The 18,547-nt window shown below is 47.7% G+C and overlaps 3 long non-coding RNA genes across 4 annotated transcripts; all 3 read right to left on the bottom strand.

The window, feature by feature from the left end:
• Nucleotides 1–5,465: 5,465 nt before the first annotated feature.
• On the bottom strand, nucleotides 5,466–9,309 carry LOC120393250. The gene is made up of 3 exons (XR_005591967.1): nucleotides 9,191–9,309; nucleotides 8,516–8,659; nucleotides 5,466–5,525 (listed from the first exon to the last, which is right to left on the bottom strand). It is a non-coding gene; the product is annotated as an uncharacterized LOC120393250 (long non-coding RNA).
• Nucleotides 9,310–9,320: 11 nt separating this feature from the next.
• On the bottom strand, nucleotides 9,321–12,356 carry LOC120393253. 2 transcript variants are annotated; one of them, XR_005591970.1, is made up of 4 exons: nucleotides 12,289–12,356; nucleotides 11,246–11,408; nucleotides 10,709–10,711; nucleotides 9,321–9,341 (listed from the first exon to the last, which is right to left on the bottom strand). It is a non-coding gene; the product is annotated as an uncharacterized LOC120393253 (long non-coding RNA). The 2 variants fall into 2 exon arrangements; XR_005591969.1 differs by lacking the exon at nucleotides 9,321–9,341 and having other exon boundaries at nucleotides 10,693–10,711.
• Nucleotides 12,357–12,373: 17 nt separating this feature from the next.
• LOC120393252 lies at nucleotides 12,374–18,547 on the bottom strand. The gene is made up of 3 exons (XR_005591968.1): nucleotides 18,410–18,547; nucleotides 17,548–17,690; nucleotides 12,374–12,409 (listed from the first exon to the last, which is right to left on the bottom strand). It is a non-coding gene; the product is annotated as an uncharacterized LOC120393252 (long non-coding RNA).

Raw genomic sequence — 18,547 nt, 5'->3', positions numbered from 1 at the left:
GTAATTCACCTTCCCAAACATTAACCTAGCAAAGGTGTGGGGAACTGCTGTAAAATTTCCATTCAGCTGAAACCTTCCTGGCCTGATTCTGCCCGGATTGAATTGGCTTCAGTGGTTTAACTCTAGATTTAGCCCAGTGGTTCACAGTTATCCAGATGAAGGAAAAGTGAGGGCCTAGAAGCCCAATTTCAATTCCCCACTGTTCCCACATACTGCAACAGGAATGGCACACACGTGTCGTCTGAAGCTGCATTTTCTGGCTTCCCTTCTATGCTCCATGGACCGCACTCCTCCTAACTAGCACTTTACCTTCAATGTACTGCAGCAGAGATGGGATCTTTACTCCCACATCTCACCCACTGCTACATGGATATTTTGGTGCAGGGCCTGTAGTAACTGCAAGGCAGCACATCCGTGTCCTTCTCCTGCATAAGGGGCGAGGCTACTACCTGTCAGCGAGAGAGAAGAACAGGCTAAGTTTGGTCAGCACAATACCAGTGTGGTCCTGAAGGAGGAATAGTTCAGACTCTCTCATTGTGGAGACCATACAACAGAGTTGTTGATTCTACTGCAGTGCCTTCCTGAAGAAGAAAGCATTCTAGCTAGTACGCGAGGATGCAGAACAGTGCGTCTCAGGAGAGGGCAGAGACAGAGAGATCCAAATCATACACATTCCTCAGCCTGTCTACAAGCATCTAGCTAGAAAACCCATTTTTATAGTTAACTGTCCCACTTCACATTCCACAGAAAACCTATTCTCATGGTCTACTCACCAGGAGTCGTGCCAGCAGCCCCTGGGGTGTAGGGAGTTTCACTAGGGAAAGAAAGAGAATATCATGAATTCTGCCAGACTTTCAGAGAGTCCTGCTGATGTTATTCACCTAGCCATTTCCAACGTGCCCACCAATGTTGAATGCAGCTGATCATAATTTGCATTTCCATAGTGCTTTCAGTCTGAGCTTCTCAAAATGCTTTACAGCCATGAATGAATTCCATCTCACAGCACCTCTAGGAGATTGCCATTAATTACTCCTTCATTTCACAAGTGGGAAGCAGAGAGTGTAAGATCAGGTTATTTCCCCAAGGTCACATCAGAATTTTGGTGGCAAGCTAGGAACAGAACCCACATTTCCTAGCTCCATCCCATGGCCATGTTGTAATCACAAGACCATCCCTCATTTTAGCCTTCTCATTGCAGATGAGAGAACTGGAGCAGACTGAACCTGTTCATTGCGTAGTGTGCCTGGAGAGAATAAATGAAAGAGTTTCTGTTATAAACCTGGTCCACCGTAGTCAAGGCAAGCAGCTTCTTCTCCTTCCTGCTGCTTTTTCTCAGCCAGCTCCCTAAGGCATCTGCAGAGAGTCTTCAAAGTACCAGTGTACTGAACTGGCACCACATATTCGAGAAGCCTTGGCCATAACACCTGCAGAGAAGAGCGAGACTGTTCAGTGCGCAGCTATTTCCATCCCCCCACCTCCAATATCCTGCTGTCGGAATCCCTCCCTCTCATGTAGCTTGTAGCTTAGCCCCCTGGGGGACCTAAGGGGCAGTTGCACTCAGACAGTGGAAAGAATGAAGAGAAGATCTCTGCAACATGATTCCTTCCAGTTCAGTTGCTTTCTATCTTTTCTCTAATGTGAACCACTTACTCCATGATGAAGGGTCACATCCTGACATGAATCTGACATGCTGTTCCTCCATTATGCTGACTGTGCAAAAAGCTTCCTTGTGGGGAGGTACAAGGAAGATAAGGAAGAACGTCCCTATTTCAGAAGCAGTAGCAACAGGTCACTTACTTGGGTCATTCCAGTGACCGAGGTGTCCAGACATTGCAGGATGTCAGTGCACAGGGTTTGGATCGTGTTTTCTTCCGGAATAGCCTGGGTGAGAAGTGTTGTACCCTGCTGTGAGACAGCTCTATAGAACTTATTAGCTAGTAGCAAGACACTGGCTAGAGAATCAGTGTCCTTCTCTTACAAAGCCATCATGAACATTGACCTATGCCTGCTTTTATATTGCACTGGAAGTGCACAAACATCTGAAGGGAAGAGAATAATGGAAACTCTTAACTGGTGGGTCAGATCCCAGGCTTAGGAAAACCCTAAAGTGAAGGGAATGATTCTCTGAACACAAGAGTTTCCCCAACAGGGTTAATTTTCTTTAAATTTGAAAAACTGTTTCATCTTTTTATCTCTGAGGAAAAACATTCAGACTCTGCCCAGTGGAAATCAATATGCAGAACCAGGGGGATCCACTCTGTTTGTTCTGATGCCCCAACCAGCTTGGTCATTCTGGGTGTAGTGAGTGTGATTCTATCAACGGGCCTAATTCTGCTCTTACTTACACTGGACTAAATATTGATTGACTCTACTGATTTCAGTGTAAAGGAGAGCAAAACTGGCTCGAGGAGAAAAAGCAGCCTTCCTTAAGATGGGGGTGTGTGTGCGTGTGTGTGTGGAAAAAAGGCCCTTGGAGAGTATTGCCACAAGCTCCAACTTTGAAGAAAAGGGGCCAGGCAGAGCTAAGATCTTCAACAACTTACTGTAAAGTTGAACTGTTTATGTTAATACAGATCATGGATCCAATCATGGAGCACAAAGTGTCTGGAGCCCCTGGCTGTGTCCATGGATAGAAATACGGATTGAAGACATTTTTAAACTAGTACATGTAGATTAGAGCATGTAGTGAGGGAAATATGCAGCAAGCTTTTCCAGGCTCTTGACAGTCTGGGATGCAACCTGCATAACCTCGGTATTTTGCTGATAGTTTATGTTTGCTTCAACAGCCACCGAATTGGGCACCATTATGTTCTCTGGAGAGTCTATTGAAAACAAAGAGATGTGCTTTCTTGTACAAGAACATTTCACTGAAAAATGGTGTTTTCAGAATTTTCAATGACTCATCAGAGGGTTGAGGAACCTAGATGACTCTGTTAGATGTAAATACCCAGTGTGAGAGTCTGATCTGTTACACTAGTATAAATCCAGAGTAGCGCCACTAAAGTCAGTGGAGTTACCTTGACTTTACACCAATATAACTGATCAGATTCTGGCTCTAATCCTTCAGTCCAGTTGTCCTTGAGTCAAAACTCCCACTGAAGGCAAGGGGAGCAGTCAGCATGCAAGAATGGTAGGACCGAGTCTTAAGTGTTAAGAAGTCTCCTTACTAGTTTGCTGGTGGACACGCTGAACTCCGTGAAAACATGTGCTACCATATCCCAAGCTGCACAGTTCTCCACACTTTGTAAGCTGAGCAGCCTCTGGATGAAATGAAGAACTGCCTTCCTCACCTGCAAGGGCAGAGATGACACACATGAGTTATTGTTATCCCTTCTGACTGAAATAGGAGATAGGATATGAGAGTCCTTATGCTTTTGATTTGATCTCCTTGGCTTATAAACATGGATCCATTTAACACAGTCAGGATAATGACATGCCTTCTCTAGTCTGCAGTCTCTCCTCTGGATCTGAATGAAAGCTCCACCCAGATGTCCATTCATCCCATATCATTGAAAAAAAAATTGAAATATTTCACTGCTCCACACACAATCTTACCGTAGCATTCTGATCACTGAAAGTGGATTTCACTGCCTTCACAATCAGACACTTTTTCGGTCTTGTCTCGGGCACTGAAAGATAAGGAGAGGTGTACAGTACTTCTTTGTTCCACACACTCACTTTCCACATTGGAATGAATCCCGGATTTCAAAAGGCCCTATTTAAGAGTAATACCAAGCTTCTCTCATACACAGAATCAATGGGGAAAACATAGGACCAGACTCTGGTCTGAGTTACACTAGTGTAAATCGAAAGTAATTCCAGTTCTATAAATAGTGCCATCATGCTGCCATGATGGAAATAGTATAAAAGAATTAGATAGACTGAGGTCAATCTGTGTTTAACACAGTCTAACAGAACTCAGAATCTAGTCTACAGTGTCTAATACTGACGATTATCGAGTCAGGGGTATTATTTTATTTTTGATTATCGTTAATGTGCATTAGCCCCAAGTCAACTTCTGTATCTGAAGTTGAAAAATACCTTGGGCTACATTCAGCTCTTAGTTGAACCTGTTGATTTCTGTGTGGCCATAGGGGGGTAACTTAGGGCAGCATTTTGCCTTAGTGGATATCCAGACCACTGGTGACTGTGTGTTATAGAGATTCTGTGCCCCATTTGCAGAGGTGATGAGTCTGTTACAGCCCTGCCGGGCCTACAGAGCCTTGGTTCTTTAGCTCAATCTATAGTAGCTCATGCTTTTAGCTCTGGATCAGGGCTGGCTTTAGGCCGATTCCCCTGATTCTCCTGAATTGGGCCCCGTGCCTGACAGGGCCCTGCACATAACTGGACCCCACGCCCAGTGACCTTTTAAATTTTTACTCACCCGGCAGCGCTATGGGTCTTCGGCGGCACTTCAGTGGCGGGTCCTTCAGTCGCTCCGGGTCTTGGCGCACGTGAAGGACCCGCTGCTGAAGTTCCACCGAACTCAGAGCAGTGAAGGACCCGCCGCGAAGTGCAGCCGAAGTCTCAGGGCACCGCCCGGTGAGTACAAGCCCCACAAATCAGGCCCGCACTTCCTAAAGCCGGCCCTGCCTGGGCGTCCCCAACTCAACCCTCAGCATGTCGGCCAAGAGGGCAACTGGCACAGTTGCTCCTGTGTTACCACAGTCAGCACCAACAATAGCTCTGAGCAGATTCAGAGATGCCACACGAACAGCCTCATTCTCAATCTCCAGCTGCGAGTGCAGAAAGGCTATCAGATCATCAGGAGAAGAGCGGGCTGCAAGGCAAGAAATCACGTCCTCGCTGATGACAGAACTCTTATTGTTACCATACCTTACAAAGGTAAGGAAGTTACAAGGAAACTACTATGTAACTCAGAGTTTCTTCCCCTTACCTAGTTGAACTACACAATGGACCAGCTCTGTGTGATTTTCCATGCTGGCTTAGCTTGAGAACAGATCTGTGGGAAGAAGGGAAATGGTCAAAGAAAAACTAATCAGAAGCAATTGAAAGAAAATGTTCAATTAATTTCTAAGCTTCCACTTCCTACTTGTCCAACTAGAGGTCTGAACCCCAGGTGGATGGTACTGAATGCACAGCAAGAATCAAACACAATGTCAATACATTAGATGAGAGAAGCTAGAATGTTTTGAGCGGCAGAGCTCATCGAATCAAGACACAGCCACAGTGTTTACTGTACAACTCTGACTCCCCTGATAAGCGACTTATGGTAAAATTGCTTTACAAAGTGAGCTGGATATTAGCCAAGAAAGTGAGACCACTACCTGCTTACTCTTGAGCCTGCAGAAATCAGTAAGGCATGAGGCAGTCCCCAGGCTCTGCACTATCATTTCATAGATTTGGATTGTTAATATGCTTCAGATCTGCTGTGCCTAAGCTCAAGGGATCCAAGCAAAACCACCCCTCACCTGGTTGTGCAGAGCACTGCAGATGGCTTGAAACTTCCCGTCAGGGAGAGGGATCTTATATTCACCAGAGACCTCCAAGAGCTGGCTCAGACTCTGCAACAGAGGGTGAAAGTCAGATGGTGGCACACACAGGAGCAATATGTAGTGACTGAAGCAGATTCAGGGATTCATGGATTCCAAGGCCGAAGCGGATTATTGCCATCATCTAGTCTGACCTCCGGTATAACACAGGCCACAGACCTTGCCCAGAATAATTCCCAGAGCAGAGCTTTTAGAAAAACATCCCAATCTCTATTTAAAAACTGTCAGTGAGGGAGAATCTGCCTCGGCCCTTGGTAAATGGTTGTAATGGTTAATTATCTCACCATTAAAAATGGACACCACATTTCCAGTCTGAATGTGTCTTGCTTCAGTTTCTAGCCACTGGATCAAGTTACCCCTTTCTCTGCTAGACTGAAGAGCCCGTTATAAAACATGACTCCCTCATGTAAGATATTATAGACTGTCATGAAGTCACCTGTCACAGGATAGGTCCACCCCGTCAGGGTGGTACCAGGTTGTGGAGGAAATGAAGTAGATCTCGGGCGGCCCAGCTGGCCTAGTCTCCTTAGCCACCGCAGTCCTGACTCCTATGGCAGCATAGCCTAATGGTTGGGATCAGCGCAGCAGCCCTTCAGTGAGGTTCCACGGCCAAACAGCCTGAGTCTGTAGGGCTCCCCTTCTAGGTATAGCAGTGCGGCCTAGTGGCCAAAGTCAATGGAACCACCCTTGGCAGCAGAGCAATGCGGCCTAGTGGCCAGAGTCATTAGAACCACCTTTTGCAGGAGGAAGTGTTGCCTAGTGGCCAGCCCTTCTCCACTGGGTCCTCGTATTCCACAGGTCCCAGGCCAGGGCCCTGTCTTGCCGCAGGGGTATCTGCCACCAAATCAGCGGGGATCCTTCCAAAACACACCAAGTCAAAGCCCAGTGCCTCAACTGGATCAATGCTTAGTCTACCTAGGATACTTTCCACTCAGGAATTCTGTGGTCTCTCCTCCATCTCTGGCATTGGGCGGCTGGGGGTCGGTTGCAGCCACAGTCTGGCTGATCTCTGAATCCTGGAGCACTGGCAGTCTCTCTGCAGGAGCCTCCAATGCACCCAGGGCCGGCGCTTCCATTTAGGCGAGCTAGGCAGTCGCCTAGGGCGCCAGGATTTGGGGGGGGGGGCGGCATTTTGCCTGGAGGGCGGCAGGTGGTTCCGGTGGACCTCCTGCAGATGTGCCTGTGGAGGGTCCGCTGGTCCAGCGGCTCTCGTGGAGCATCCGCAGGCATGCCTGCGGCAGGTCCACCGGAGCCGTGGGACGGACCCTCCGCAGGAACGCCTGCGGGAGGTCCACGGAGCTCGGGACCGGCGGCAAAATGGGTAGAGCCGGCCCTGCGCCTAGGGTGCCAAAAACCCTGGCACTGCTCCTGAATGCACCTCTGCTCTCTTCGGCAGCCATCCCAGACTGAGCTGAGTGGCTCTCTTTAATATCCTGGTTCCAGCTGAAGCATGCCCAGCAGAGATGAGGGGCCATGGCCTCCTTAACCCATAAAGTATGATTATCCCGTGTTGAACCAATGTTGGGTAGCTAAACCCAATCACACACCCTTTTACTTTCTGTTTGTTAAACTAAATAGATTGAGTTCCTTGATTCTACCACTGTAAGGCATGTTTTCTAATCCATTAATCACTGTGGCTCTTCTCTCAATCTCCTCTCCAATTTATCAACACCCTTTTTGAGTTGTGGGCACTAGAACTGGACACCGTATTCCAACAGTAGTCACACAAGTGCCAGATTTAGAGGTAAAATAACCACTGTACTCCTCCTAGAGATTCCCCTTTTTATGCTTTTCAGCTTTTTTGGCCACAGCATGAGCTCATGTTCAGCTGATTGTGGTGATCATGATGAACAATCTTTTCAAGTCACTGCTTCCCAGGACAGCATCCCCCATCATGTATGTATGGCCTAAATTCTTTGTGCCTAGATGCTCACATTTACATTCAGCCATATTTAAATGCACCTTTGTTTGCACCCAGTTTACCAAGTGATCTAGATCTCTGTGAATCTGTCCTCGCCATTTTTTACCACTTCCCAATTTTTATCTCATCTCCCAACTTTATCAGAGATGTTTTTATGTCCTCTGCCAGGTTATTGATAAAAAGGTGACAATCGAATTCTCCTTTGCTGCTTCAAGCTTCCAGAATGTCTCTGATGCCATCTACAGATTTTACTATATTGAAGCAGTTCTGTAGTGCTCTGATGCTATCAAACAAGTCCATCATGCGTTGGTTCCCTCCAAATCATGGGTATTTCAACCCCAAAAGTGACCACATACTGTACCAGAAAGCTTCAACCAACAGAGATGGTGAGTAAATATCACTACCAAGAAGTTATAGCTGTCTCGTGAGTTCATTTACAACAGTGTAGCCGCACTGAAGACAGAATATGGCCCGTTAATTCTTGCTCATGTGGTACTCAGGGTAGATGAAATAGAGAGAGAAGGGGAGTGAGACAATATCTTTAATTAGATTATCTCACCCACCTTGGCGCTGTTGGGACCAACATGGCTACAACAACACTGCATAGAACGGGAGGTGAAATAGACAGGCAATGCTTTTAGATCCATCTAGTTACATAATCCAAAGCAATCACCCTCAAGCCTCCTTAGTATTAATTTTCAGCCATTGACCATTGGCTTGGTACTGACCAGAGACAACATATGGCAGACCATGCTCTGAGGAGCTTATGAACTAAAGAGAGACGCAGAGTTGACAGGATGTACTGGGAAATCATGAGGAGGATCTTGTTGGGGAGGGGGGCAGGTGTTTTGTTTTTTATTTCCTTATCATCCTCCCAGGAAACAGAGGATGCTTTTCATAAGAGGCATTTACCTACAAATCTTCTTGCCTGGCTCACCATGTGTATAAACCCAGAACTCGTGTGGATATTTATTTTCTAACAAGTCACTGTCTCAACCAGGAAACCCCACTGGCAGCAAATTCCTTGTGCAGTTCATACATGCACACACATAGACAGTTACCTTAAGGAGTGGTACCTCACCTTGGTGACGTGAAAAACATCAGTGTTTTCATTATATTGCTCAAGGAGCCATGAGAGGTGTTCAAATATCTGATCTTGATACTCCTCTTTGTGTAGCAGGAGGCTCATCATGGGACCAAGGGCTTTGATGATAGCCTGCTTGAGCTGCATAGATGAGACACAGAATTTATGTTCCTACTAATTCATTCAGTATCATCCAATGGGCACACCTTTTCTACTTCCAATGCCTGCAACTTCCCTTGTTCCACTCTAGGAATGGGCCTATCTCAATATTTCCTGGTAAAGAACCGGGACTCGTAGGGTTGGTTTCAGGATTATATCCTAATGCACCTCACAACTATACCAGGTAAAATATTCCCCAGATTAGTATGCATTCTAGGCCAACTCATCCCTGCTGGAACTCCACTGGGGCTGAATGGAGGAATTAATTTAAGCCACTATCCCATGTTTATCTGCACGTTAGGTGCATAAAACTAGAATCCATGTACACTGCGTACTGACAGAATTTCCATGATGTGGTGACATTATAAATGTTTGGGTTTTAGATGTTTTACATGACACTCTGTTCCATCCAAAAGGACCTACCACTAAATGCCATCATCACAATGAGTGTCAGACACATAGAATTTAACGTTACAATTTCTGCTAAAGGTTTAGAGAACCAGCAATTCTCACCTCCGGCTCCTCACAGGTCAGCCAGTTGCTGGTCACATGAGTGTAGACGGGAAGAAAATGATTGCAGAGTCGCAATTGGCCCACTTTGGGGAATGAGCACTTTTCCCAGTTAGCCAAAAGAGACGTACTGCCCTTGACCATTGTTCCAGAACTGCATGGACGGAGAGAAGACAGGCAATGTGAAAAGGACACATTAGTAACGAGGAGAAGTTGCTTTATCCATGAAGACACCCAGGCCAAAAGTTTACTACAATTCCATGGCAGCTACTGCTCTGTTCAGGACTAGACGCTGAAATCCAACATCAATTTTGAGCTATTTCTCTTCCCCCCATTCCGTGTCTTGTTTCTCAAAAGGCTTTTTAATTTGCAGATCTCTCAATCTTTTTTCAATTACCAGCATCTGAAGACAATTTTTTCTCCCTTCCTTGTTACCTCTTAATTAGAGCTGCTTGAAAAAAACAGTTTAAATTAAATTAAAAATATTTACTGATGGTGATTTTTTCTTTAAAAATTGAAAATATTAAAAATAATTTATATTTTTAAAAAATAAAAAATCCATCCACCTGTTTAGATACTCAGAAACACTGGATGCACACTTCCTTATCATAATTGTCACTGTCATTTTTTCACATTTGTTTTTCATCAAATTTTGGGGAAAAATTATGGAAAATATAATTAAAAATCAAAATATTTCAGCAAGCTCTCCTCTGAACGACTCGTGTCCTCTGCAGTTATTGTTTATTTAACTCTAACACTGGATGATTTTATCTCGAGTTACAGTTTGTCTGAAAGATGTTCAGTGCCCCTAACTGCCATTGGCTTTACTGGGATTTGAAGGTAGTGGGAGCACTTTGCCTAAAGGTAGGTGTATCTAGTGTCCTTGCTAAGAAGAATTAGGGCCCAATCCTGTTGTCTATGAAGTCGATGGCAAAATTCCCATTTACCTCAAAGGCACAGGATTAACCCCTTACTGAGCATCACCTGAAAAGCAAAGGAAGAGAGAAGTGGAGAGGAAGAGAAGACAGAGAAAGAGGGTGAAAGGAGATGATGATAAAGAAACTAAGAGGAGAGAATGGGTGAAGGAGTGGGAAATGGGATTTTTAAATGTACAGTATTGAAATCTGTTCCCTTCACCTCCTCCCCCAGGAGACTGCCGGCAGATGGGCAGCTTCAGCCTTTGTGTCTGTTTATTTTAAATTATATCCATGAGTCATAAAGGGCTTGAACTTACAAATGCTCAGTGCCTCCTGCAAAGTACAGAGCACTCTCAACTTCACTGAGTGCTGCGGGAGCCAAGGAACGCACCACCTGGTGCAATCCAGGGCAGGAGCACAGTTCAGGGCATGTTTGCAAACTTGGTCAGTCACTCCAATCTGTACCAAGACTCCCTAAATATCCATTTGGGGCACCTGCTGGCACTTACCACCGCAAAATGCTTGTCTCAGCCTGCCGTCCTTGACGAACTCCAGCATGGAGAACATGGTGTTCAGGGTCACTCTCACAAAGGGATACACTTACGTGCTGCAGAAGAGAAGGAAGATAGATAATCGGCTGCTCTCTGCCTTCTTAGAACACACTTAGAAACACTGAGGGCAGGATACTATGGGCTCCTGGGTCATTTTGCGCTGCGTAAGCAGAGCAGACTGGCTTTAAAGGAGCCATTGAAAGCCAGTGGGGATTCACCTGAAGAGAGGAATCCTGCACCAGTGCACAGCTGTGCCCGATGCTCAACTCACTCCCAGCATAAGGAGAGAGCACTGGGGCCGGATGGGAAGTGGGGTGGAGAAGAGCTCCACTAGACCTGATCTTCCACTCATTCCCATCCTTAAGGAACTTCAGTTGGGGGCAGAAGTTAGAGCTTCCACTGCCGTCTGGACAGCTCATGATCTGGAAGCCAGAACTAGCAAGAGCAGTGAATCCTTTGTCTCTCCACACACGCACGCACACACTCAAGCAGAGCTCTGTTTAGCTGCAACATTTTTAGGTAGAGAGAGTAATCCCCTGTCCTTAAATGAAAGACGATAACTTTGAAACAAAAGATGGAAGTTACCATACCATAGGCTGATGACAGGTTGGCCAGCGTAACTAAAATAAACTCTTCAGGCAGCTTCGGTGGTTTCAGATGACAGTGTAGCTCATACATGACATGATCAAAATAGCAGCTTGCCAGAGTCACTAACGTGTTGCTAGCTGCCACTTTTACTTCAGTTGTTGCTTCCTACAAAAAAAACAAAACAAAACCAAAAAAAAGAGAAAGACTGAAGTAACTGAAGCCGGTTGCACTAGCCAGAGTTGTTTATATGAGTCAAGATCTTATTTCTGTGCATAAGTTCCGAATGAACTCACCCAACTTTCTGCGGATACAGTCATTAGTCATAAATATTCATTGAGTCGTTTGGCTAAACAATTTTCAGCCTTCGAGTTGCTTGCAAGCTGCTTAGTTAGACTATTCATTATTAGCTCCTTGTGGGTGGATGACTGGTCACCTTAGTCACGTGATATTTTGCCCTGCCCTGCCCTGAGGAGGTAGTGAGACACAGACAGCTTCAAGATATTCAGAGAGCTTTCCTGGAATAAACTGTCCCCCAAAAGGAGGCTGACTTCCTTTGGAAGAAGAGAGAGATTTTTCCATGGGTTTTCCTGCTGCCAAACTAGATTCTAAATCCAATGCTGCTGCTTTTGGAGATAGCTCAGATTCTGTCTGTCTGTCTTAGAGCTTTATACTGCCACTTATCCCTATAGTATCAGAGCGCCTCCCACATAACATCAGTATCAAAAATGAAATCCCTAGTAGACTTTGGGAAAGACGTGCTCATTAAGAAACCACAGGCCTGTCTCTGTGTCTGAGATCATGTGTCTCGGGTCCTGATCCTACAAAGTACTTAAGCACATGTGTAACTTTCACATGTGAGTTTTCCCATCTTATGCATGTGCACAAGTGCTGTCTAGGACCTGGGCTTTGGTCTGGAGGAAGGTGTGGGCCTCTAACAGAAGAATACATTTTCATTTCAGTATATAGTTTACCCACCCCCAAAAGAGAGTTTTAATTAGTTAAAGCTTTGGATCCTTTGATTAGTAGCTCAGTAGAACTAACTTACCTGAGTCTCTCTCATCTGGTCTGAGGCTAGGCTTACAATGTTTTTCACTAGCCTTATCTCTAGGCCCCGGTGTCCTGCTGTAACACCCCTCCAGGATATAGTAAATGGCTACTCTGTTTTGCTGGGGACTAACCAGAAATGAGAAAATAAAAATCGGAAAAGTTTTTCTTGATGACCACACAGTAATTTGACAAATAAGCCCCTGCCCTAAAGAGCTTCCAATCCAAACATGAAATGATTAGCCCAAGTCTTATCATAACAGAGCAGGTCTGTGGCCAGGAAGAGAATCCATATCTCCTGAGTCATTATCCAGAGTCCTATCCCCTAGGCCACACTGACTCCTCAGCCAGCATGCTCACACAACTACTCCATTGACTTAATTGGTGTAAAACATGCCATGCCCTCCATAATCACCATATTAGCAGCACTTCAGAAGCAGCCGAACAATTGACATATTTTAATCTTCCTGCAGAGAAAAAAGCCAGAAGAAGCCTCCTTCACTGCCCCCTTCTCGAGTTTCATTTATTGAAAACAAACAATAAAAAGGAGCCCCTTGCCCTTGCTCTAGCCACTCCAGACAGAATTGGTAAATGTGTAATTACAAAATACCCAACTCCCGCAGTAAGTCCTCAACAGCTCCTAGCGGAAATTAGCTCAGCAGTTAGATCTACATGGACAGTCGCACAGTTAAAGGTGTCTTTTATGAGGCCCTTCAGTGTAGAAATTCACAGATGATACTAAATATGGGGGAGTTTAGTATCAGCTGGGACAGAAAAAAAATAAAGAGGGACACAGAGAAATTAAAAACCTGAGCAGAGAACAAGATTCCTTTCAGAAAACTGCAAACTAGCACATCTGGAAAGGATGTAACTGACATAATGGGAGGGAGAAAAGTGGGAAGCAACAAGTGCCCTGGGGGTGACAGTGAAAAACCAAGTCAACATGTATATGCAAGGGGTGACGGCTACCACAAAGAGCCATGTGGGTTCGGTCTTTTCACACAGGGATCATGGCACAAAGCAGGAAGATGACAGTTCCTCTCTGTTCATCTAAGGTGTGACTGCATCTGGATTATTGCATTTTCTAGCACCACATTCCCAGAGAGATCAACAAACTGGAAGTAATTCATGGGAGAGCAAAAAAAGAATGCAGGGGGGTGGCAGAACTGACTTCTGAATAGAGCCCTGCAACCTGACCCAAATCCTATGGGACCTGACTACAGGCATCAGGGTCAGGTTGGATGAAAAAACAACTGGCTCTTGGGCTCAGGTCAGGTCGGCTCTCCTCCTTTAGCTCATGGGATCAGCACAACAGGGGGCAGTGTCAGAGGATGAAGCCATCGATGCACATCGTTGCCGCTGCGCCAGCTCCATGAGCAGGATGCAGTGGCAATATCTGGTTTGGGGGGAAGGGTTGGGACCAGGATGGAAAATGATTCAACCCTCTCAAGGTGAGGTGAGTGGGCTTGGGGCCAGTTCAGGTTGGGCTTCAAAACTGGGCCTGAGCAGACCTCTACTTCTGAAGACAGAATGAAAGAACTGCCAAAGGCAGATGCGGCAAAAGGAGAACTATGAGGGAGACATGATAATACCATACAACTATATGTAGCCTGTGAACATCAAGGAGGAAGAGGAATTTTTTAGGCAGTGATGAGCTCCATCTGGTTCGCACCGGTTCCCGAGAACCGGTTGTAAAATTTAGAAGCCTTTTTAGAACCGGTTGTTCCAGGACAAACGGTTCTAAAAAGCTTTTAAATTTAACAAAGGCTAGGGCAGCTGTCCACCCGGCCCGGCCCCAACTCACCTCACCCTCTCCCCTGAATGCTCCACCCTCCTTCTCCTCCCCTTCCCCTGCTTCCCATGAATCAAATGTTCGCGGGAAGCCTGAAAAATGCAGCAGGCACGTAAGCTGGGCGCGGGGGGGGACGGTGTGTGCATGGCCCAGTCCGGCTCCCCCTGGCCCTGGCCGAGCGCCCCAGCCAAGCACCACCGGTTGGGGCTGGTCCTGGCAGAGCGGCTTGGACCCGGCCCAGCTGGGGACCCGCAGCTCCGGCCCGGGAAGTCGGGCCCCGCGGCCCTGGCCTCCCCAGCTCCGGCCGGAGCGGCCCCGGCTGCCCCGGTACCGGCCGAGCAGCCCCGGCCCGGGGAGTCGGGCCCCGCGGCTCCGGCCCCGGCGCCGGCCGAGCGGCTCCGGCCCGGCCCGGCCCGGGGAGTCGGGCCCCAGGGCTCCGGCCCCGGTGCTGGCCGAGCGGCTCCGGCCCGGCCCAGGCTGGGGAGTCGGGCCCTGCGGTGCTGGCCAAGTGGCGCCGGCCGAGCAGCCCCAGCGCCCGGCCTAGCTGTCCCAGCCCGCGGCCCCGGTGCCAGCCGAGCGGCCCGGCCGGGAGTGGCCCGCGGCCCGGCCCGGGAGTGGGGCCCAGCGGCCCGCCCGGCGGCCGCGGCCCGGCCCGGCCGAGTGGGGCCCCGCGGCCCGGCCCGGAGTGGGGCCCGCGGCCCGGCCGGGAGTGGGGCCCAGCAGCCGGCCCGGCCGGTGGGGCCCGGCCCGGCCCGGCCCGGGAGTCTGGCCCAGCGGCGCCCGGCCCGGCCGAGTCGGGCCCGGCCCGGCCGGTGCCAGCGGCTCGGCCCGGCCCGGCGGCCGGCCCGCGGCCCAGCGGCGCGGCTCCGGCCCGCCAGCGGCTGGGCCGGCTGCGGCCCGGCAGCGGCTCAGGCCCGGCAAGTCTGGCCCGGCTCCGGCCCAGTGCCCGCCCGGCCGGGGAGGCCTGCCGGCCGGCAGGCCCGGCCGGCGGCTCGGCCCGGTGCGGCGGGCGGCTCGGCCTGGCCGGGCCGGGGCTCCGGCTCGGCGGTGCCGGCCGAGCGGCTCCGGCCCGGGGAGTCGGGCCCTACGGCACTGGTCGAGGTCCCGGCAGAGCGGACCCGGACCCAGGCAGTGTGGTAAGGGGGCAGGCAGGCAGTGTTCGGTGTGTTGTGGGGGGGTCAGGATGGTCAGAGGGCAGAGAACAGGGGGATTGAATGGGGACAAGGGTCCCGGGGGGCAGTCAGGAAGGAGCAGGGGTTGGATGAGGTGGCAGGGGCAGTCAGGGACAGAGAGAAGGGGTAGTTGAATGGGGCATGGGTCCCAGGCGGCCATCAAGAATAAGAGAAGAGATTGGATGGGGCTGCAAGGGGCAGTCAGAGGACAGGGATGGGTCAGGGGTCCCAGGGGGGTGTCAAGGAACATGGGGGGTTGGATGGGGCATGACCCCAGGGGGGGGCACGACCCCCTCATGAGGTGAGGAGGAGGGAACCGGTTGTTAATATTTTGGCAGCTCATCACTGCATTTAGGTAAAAGTAGGAGTAATGGGATTAAACTAAAAAAAGACATACAATTTAGACTTTAATAACAGGAAAAATGCCTCACCTGTGAGACGGGTCTATAAGGTTATGACATAGTCTTCCTAGGAAAATAGCAGAAGTTCAGTCATTAGGGGCTTTTAAAATTAGTTTGGCCAAACCAGTGGGAAATGGCCATTTGGAATGGTTCTGCATTCGCAGGGACATGGACTGGATGATCCAATAGATCTTTACCATCTCTGTCTCCTGGGAGTCTCTATATCTAGGTGACCTGCATGCCAAGGTCATAAAGCCCTTTGGAATGTTCAGAGCCAATCAGATCTCTCGATTGGCTAAACATTCCATTGGTGCTGCTTGAAAAGGAGGCTTCTGCAAACTGCAATCAGAACACACAGCTCCACTGGGGAGAAGCTCCTTCCATTCATTTTTAAATGTCAGGAGGATTTGTTTAATTGAAAATTGTCACTGATAATTTATGAATACATAAGCACTATGTAATACAAGTAGCTCTGGATTAGGCAATAATTTTATTCTTTAAAACCAAAAGAGATTCATCATTAATCAAGTAATTCAAATAATTAAAGTACTAGGAGGCCAAGACAAGCAGTTCGGTTCTGCTCATAAGGGCTAGTGGGGGAGGACAGACTGGGGCAGGGGCTGAATGGGAGTGGAGACCCAGTGTTACAGGGGAGGGCGGTTCAGAACCACATAGTGATGGGGGAGGAGGTGCAGAGCTACACAGGGACAGGGAATGGTTGGGTGGGGCATAGAGCCACATTGGGATGGGGGGAGTGGGTATCTGAGTGGGGGTGGAGGAACACATGTGGACAAGGGGTGCAAGGACCCATGAGGGTGCAGGAACACATGGAGGCAGGGGCAGATGCCTTACTGAATGGGGAGGTTAGGAGTCAGCCAGGGTCTGCATGGGGAGAGCTCCCTAACAATTCCTCCCCGCCCCTCCCAAAAAAACTGTTCCATACCTTTCCCATCCATACCCAGCAACCCTCCAAGTTCACACCCAGGCTCCTTCCCAGCAATTCACCTCCCTCTCCCTCAGCTCCTCCATTACCCCTGACTCCACCAAGCCATGAGGGGTGCAAGAAATATGGCTCTGTAGTGAGTTGAAGTGAATTGTTACTCAGAGTTCTGTATTAATATGCATAGTAAGGAATCTATTTGTCAAAAAAGATTTCCTCAATCCTTTTTGTTGTCTATTAATACAGACATACTTGCTGACAGGGATTTTGAAATAAATAATTTGAACTGGTGCAATTATATTGTATATTTGCAGAAATGTTAAAATACTGTGCGCATCATTTTTATTTTTTTGTTGCAGAATCCACCTCCCCGGAAAATATATAGATAAGGTCCCTTCAGTGCTATAATCTCAATAATCTTTCTTATGATGACATGAGTGTTGGTTAGGAATAAGAGCAGGGAGTCAGTTCACTTGGGTTTTATTCACATTCTTTTACTAACTTGCTAAGTGGTGTTGAGCAAGTAACTGAATTCCCTGTGACACAAATCATCTGTAAATGGGGATCATGCTTACCATTCTCACAAGGGTGCTGTGAGTCTTAATTCACTAGTGTTAGGTAAGTGCTTTGAGATTTTTGGATGAAGATGCTAAAGAAGGGCAAAGTATTATTGGAAGAGATTACTGCAGGTCCTATAGTGTACTTTTACTATATACAACCCATGTACTCCACTGTGTGAAAACGGACAATGCTCTTTTTATAGAGCATTATATCAGCCTGATCTGTAATAACAGCATTTTGCATGATGGAGGATAGAAGGGTGAATACAGATTATGCTGCTGGTGCACCAGGCCAAGTTCTATACTGAATTACCCCCATGCATTCCCCCAGGAAGTCAGGCAGAATTTGGTGTGGACACATGGAAAGCAGATTTAATTTCATGAAACTGCCCTACCTTATCCTGTTGCAGTTTCTCCAGCAGAACTCTCACAACACTAGCCAGCTTGGTCTTAGCTATAGAGGCAATCCTGAGGGCAATTCTGTCCTTATCTTGGTCATCCATGTGTGCCAGGAGGGAAACAACCTCATTATAAACACCTGAAATTTAATAAAAGGATTTGGCTGGTTACCACTGATAGTAGAATTGGTGCTGGCTTCTTTAATTCCCTATCCAGTAAAGATTCTGCAGGTGCCCAAACACTGTGAGGAGAAGACGACCTGGGAATCATGTAAATCCTCTTCCTTCCGCCTGATGACCAGGTTTGTGTGCTGAAGGACCCAGTGTGTTTGGGAGGAAATCATAATGAAGAAAATTTGCTCCTTTCAAGTAGATCCCCATGTAAAATAATCTTCCTTTCCCTCTTTACTATCAATGGATGAGGTTTGATAGCATACAGAATAATAATTTATGGCCCAAATTTTCAAAACTGGGTGCCTAAACTTAAGCACCTAAATCCATATTAAGGCACCTACACCCTGATTCAGCATCCTAATCACATGCTTAACTCTAAGCCAACAAAGAGACCTAAAGTTAAGCACATGCTTTAAGAGTTTTGCTTAGTCAGACCTCCCCCATAACATTCAATAGAAACTCAGATTCTCAGGAAAGTTTCCAGGTCCAGAGGCTGTAGGCCAAGTCCTCAACCGGTGTAAATCAACACAGCTACAAGGAAGACAACAGAGCAACACTGGTTTACAGCAGCTGAGGTTCTGGTCATACAAATGGAGAACATTACAACTAATCTATCTGTATGCCTAGGCTTTCTGAATGTGTGTGTGAATAGACTGGATCTAGAAAATACAATGCTGACCCTTACCTCTCTCAGTTACCTCCTGTTCACTCACAAGATTATTCATGTTTTAGTCTTTTTTCACCACTTCCTCCAGTCCTTTCTCCAAAGAGCTCCTGTCCTGGTAGGCAGTTGGCCTCTCAGTCTGTCATGGCCAGGATAGCC

Source organism: Mauremys reevesii, unplaced genomic scaffold, assembly GCF_016161935.1.
Source record: "Mauremys reevesii isolate NIE-2019 unplaced genomic scaffold, ASM1616193v1 Contig17, whole genome shotgun sequence".
Lineage (NCBI taxonomy): Eukaryota > Metazoa > Chordata > Testudines > Geoemydidae > Mauremys > Mauremys reevesii.
This window is presented reverse-complemented; position numbering and strand designations above follow the sequence as displayed.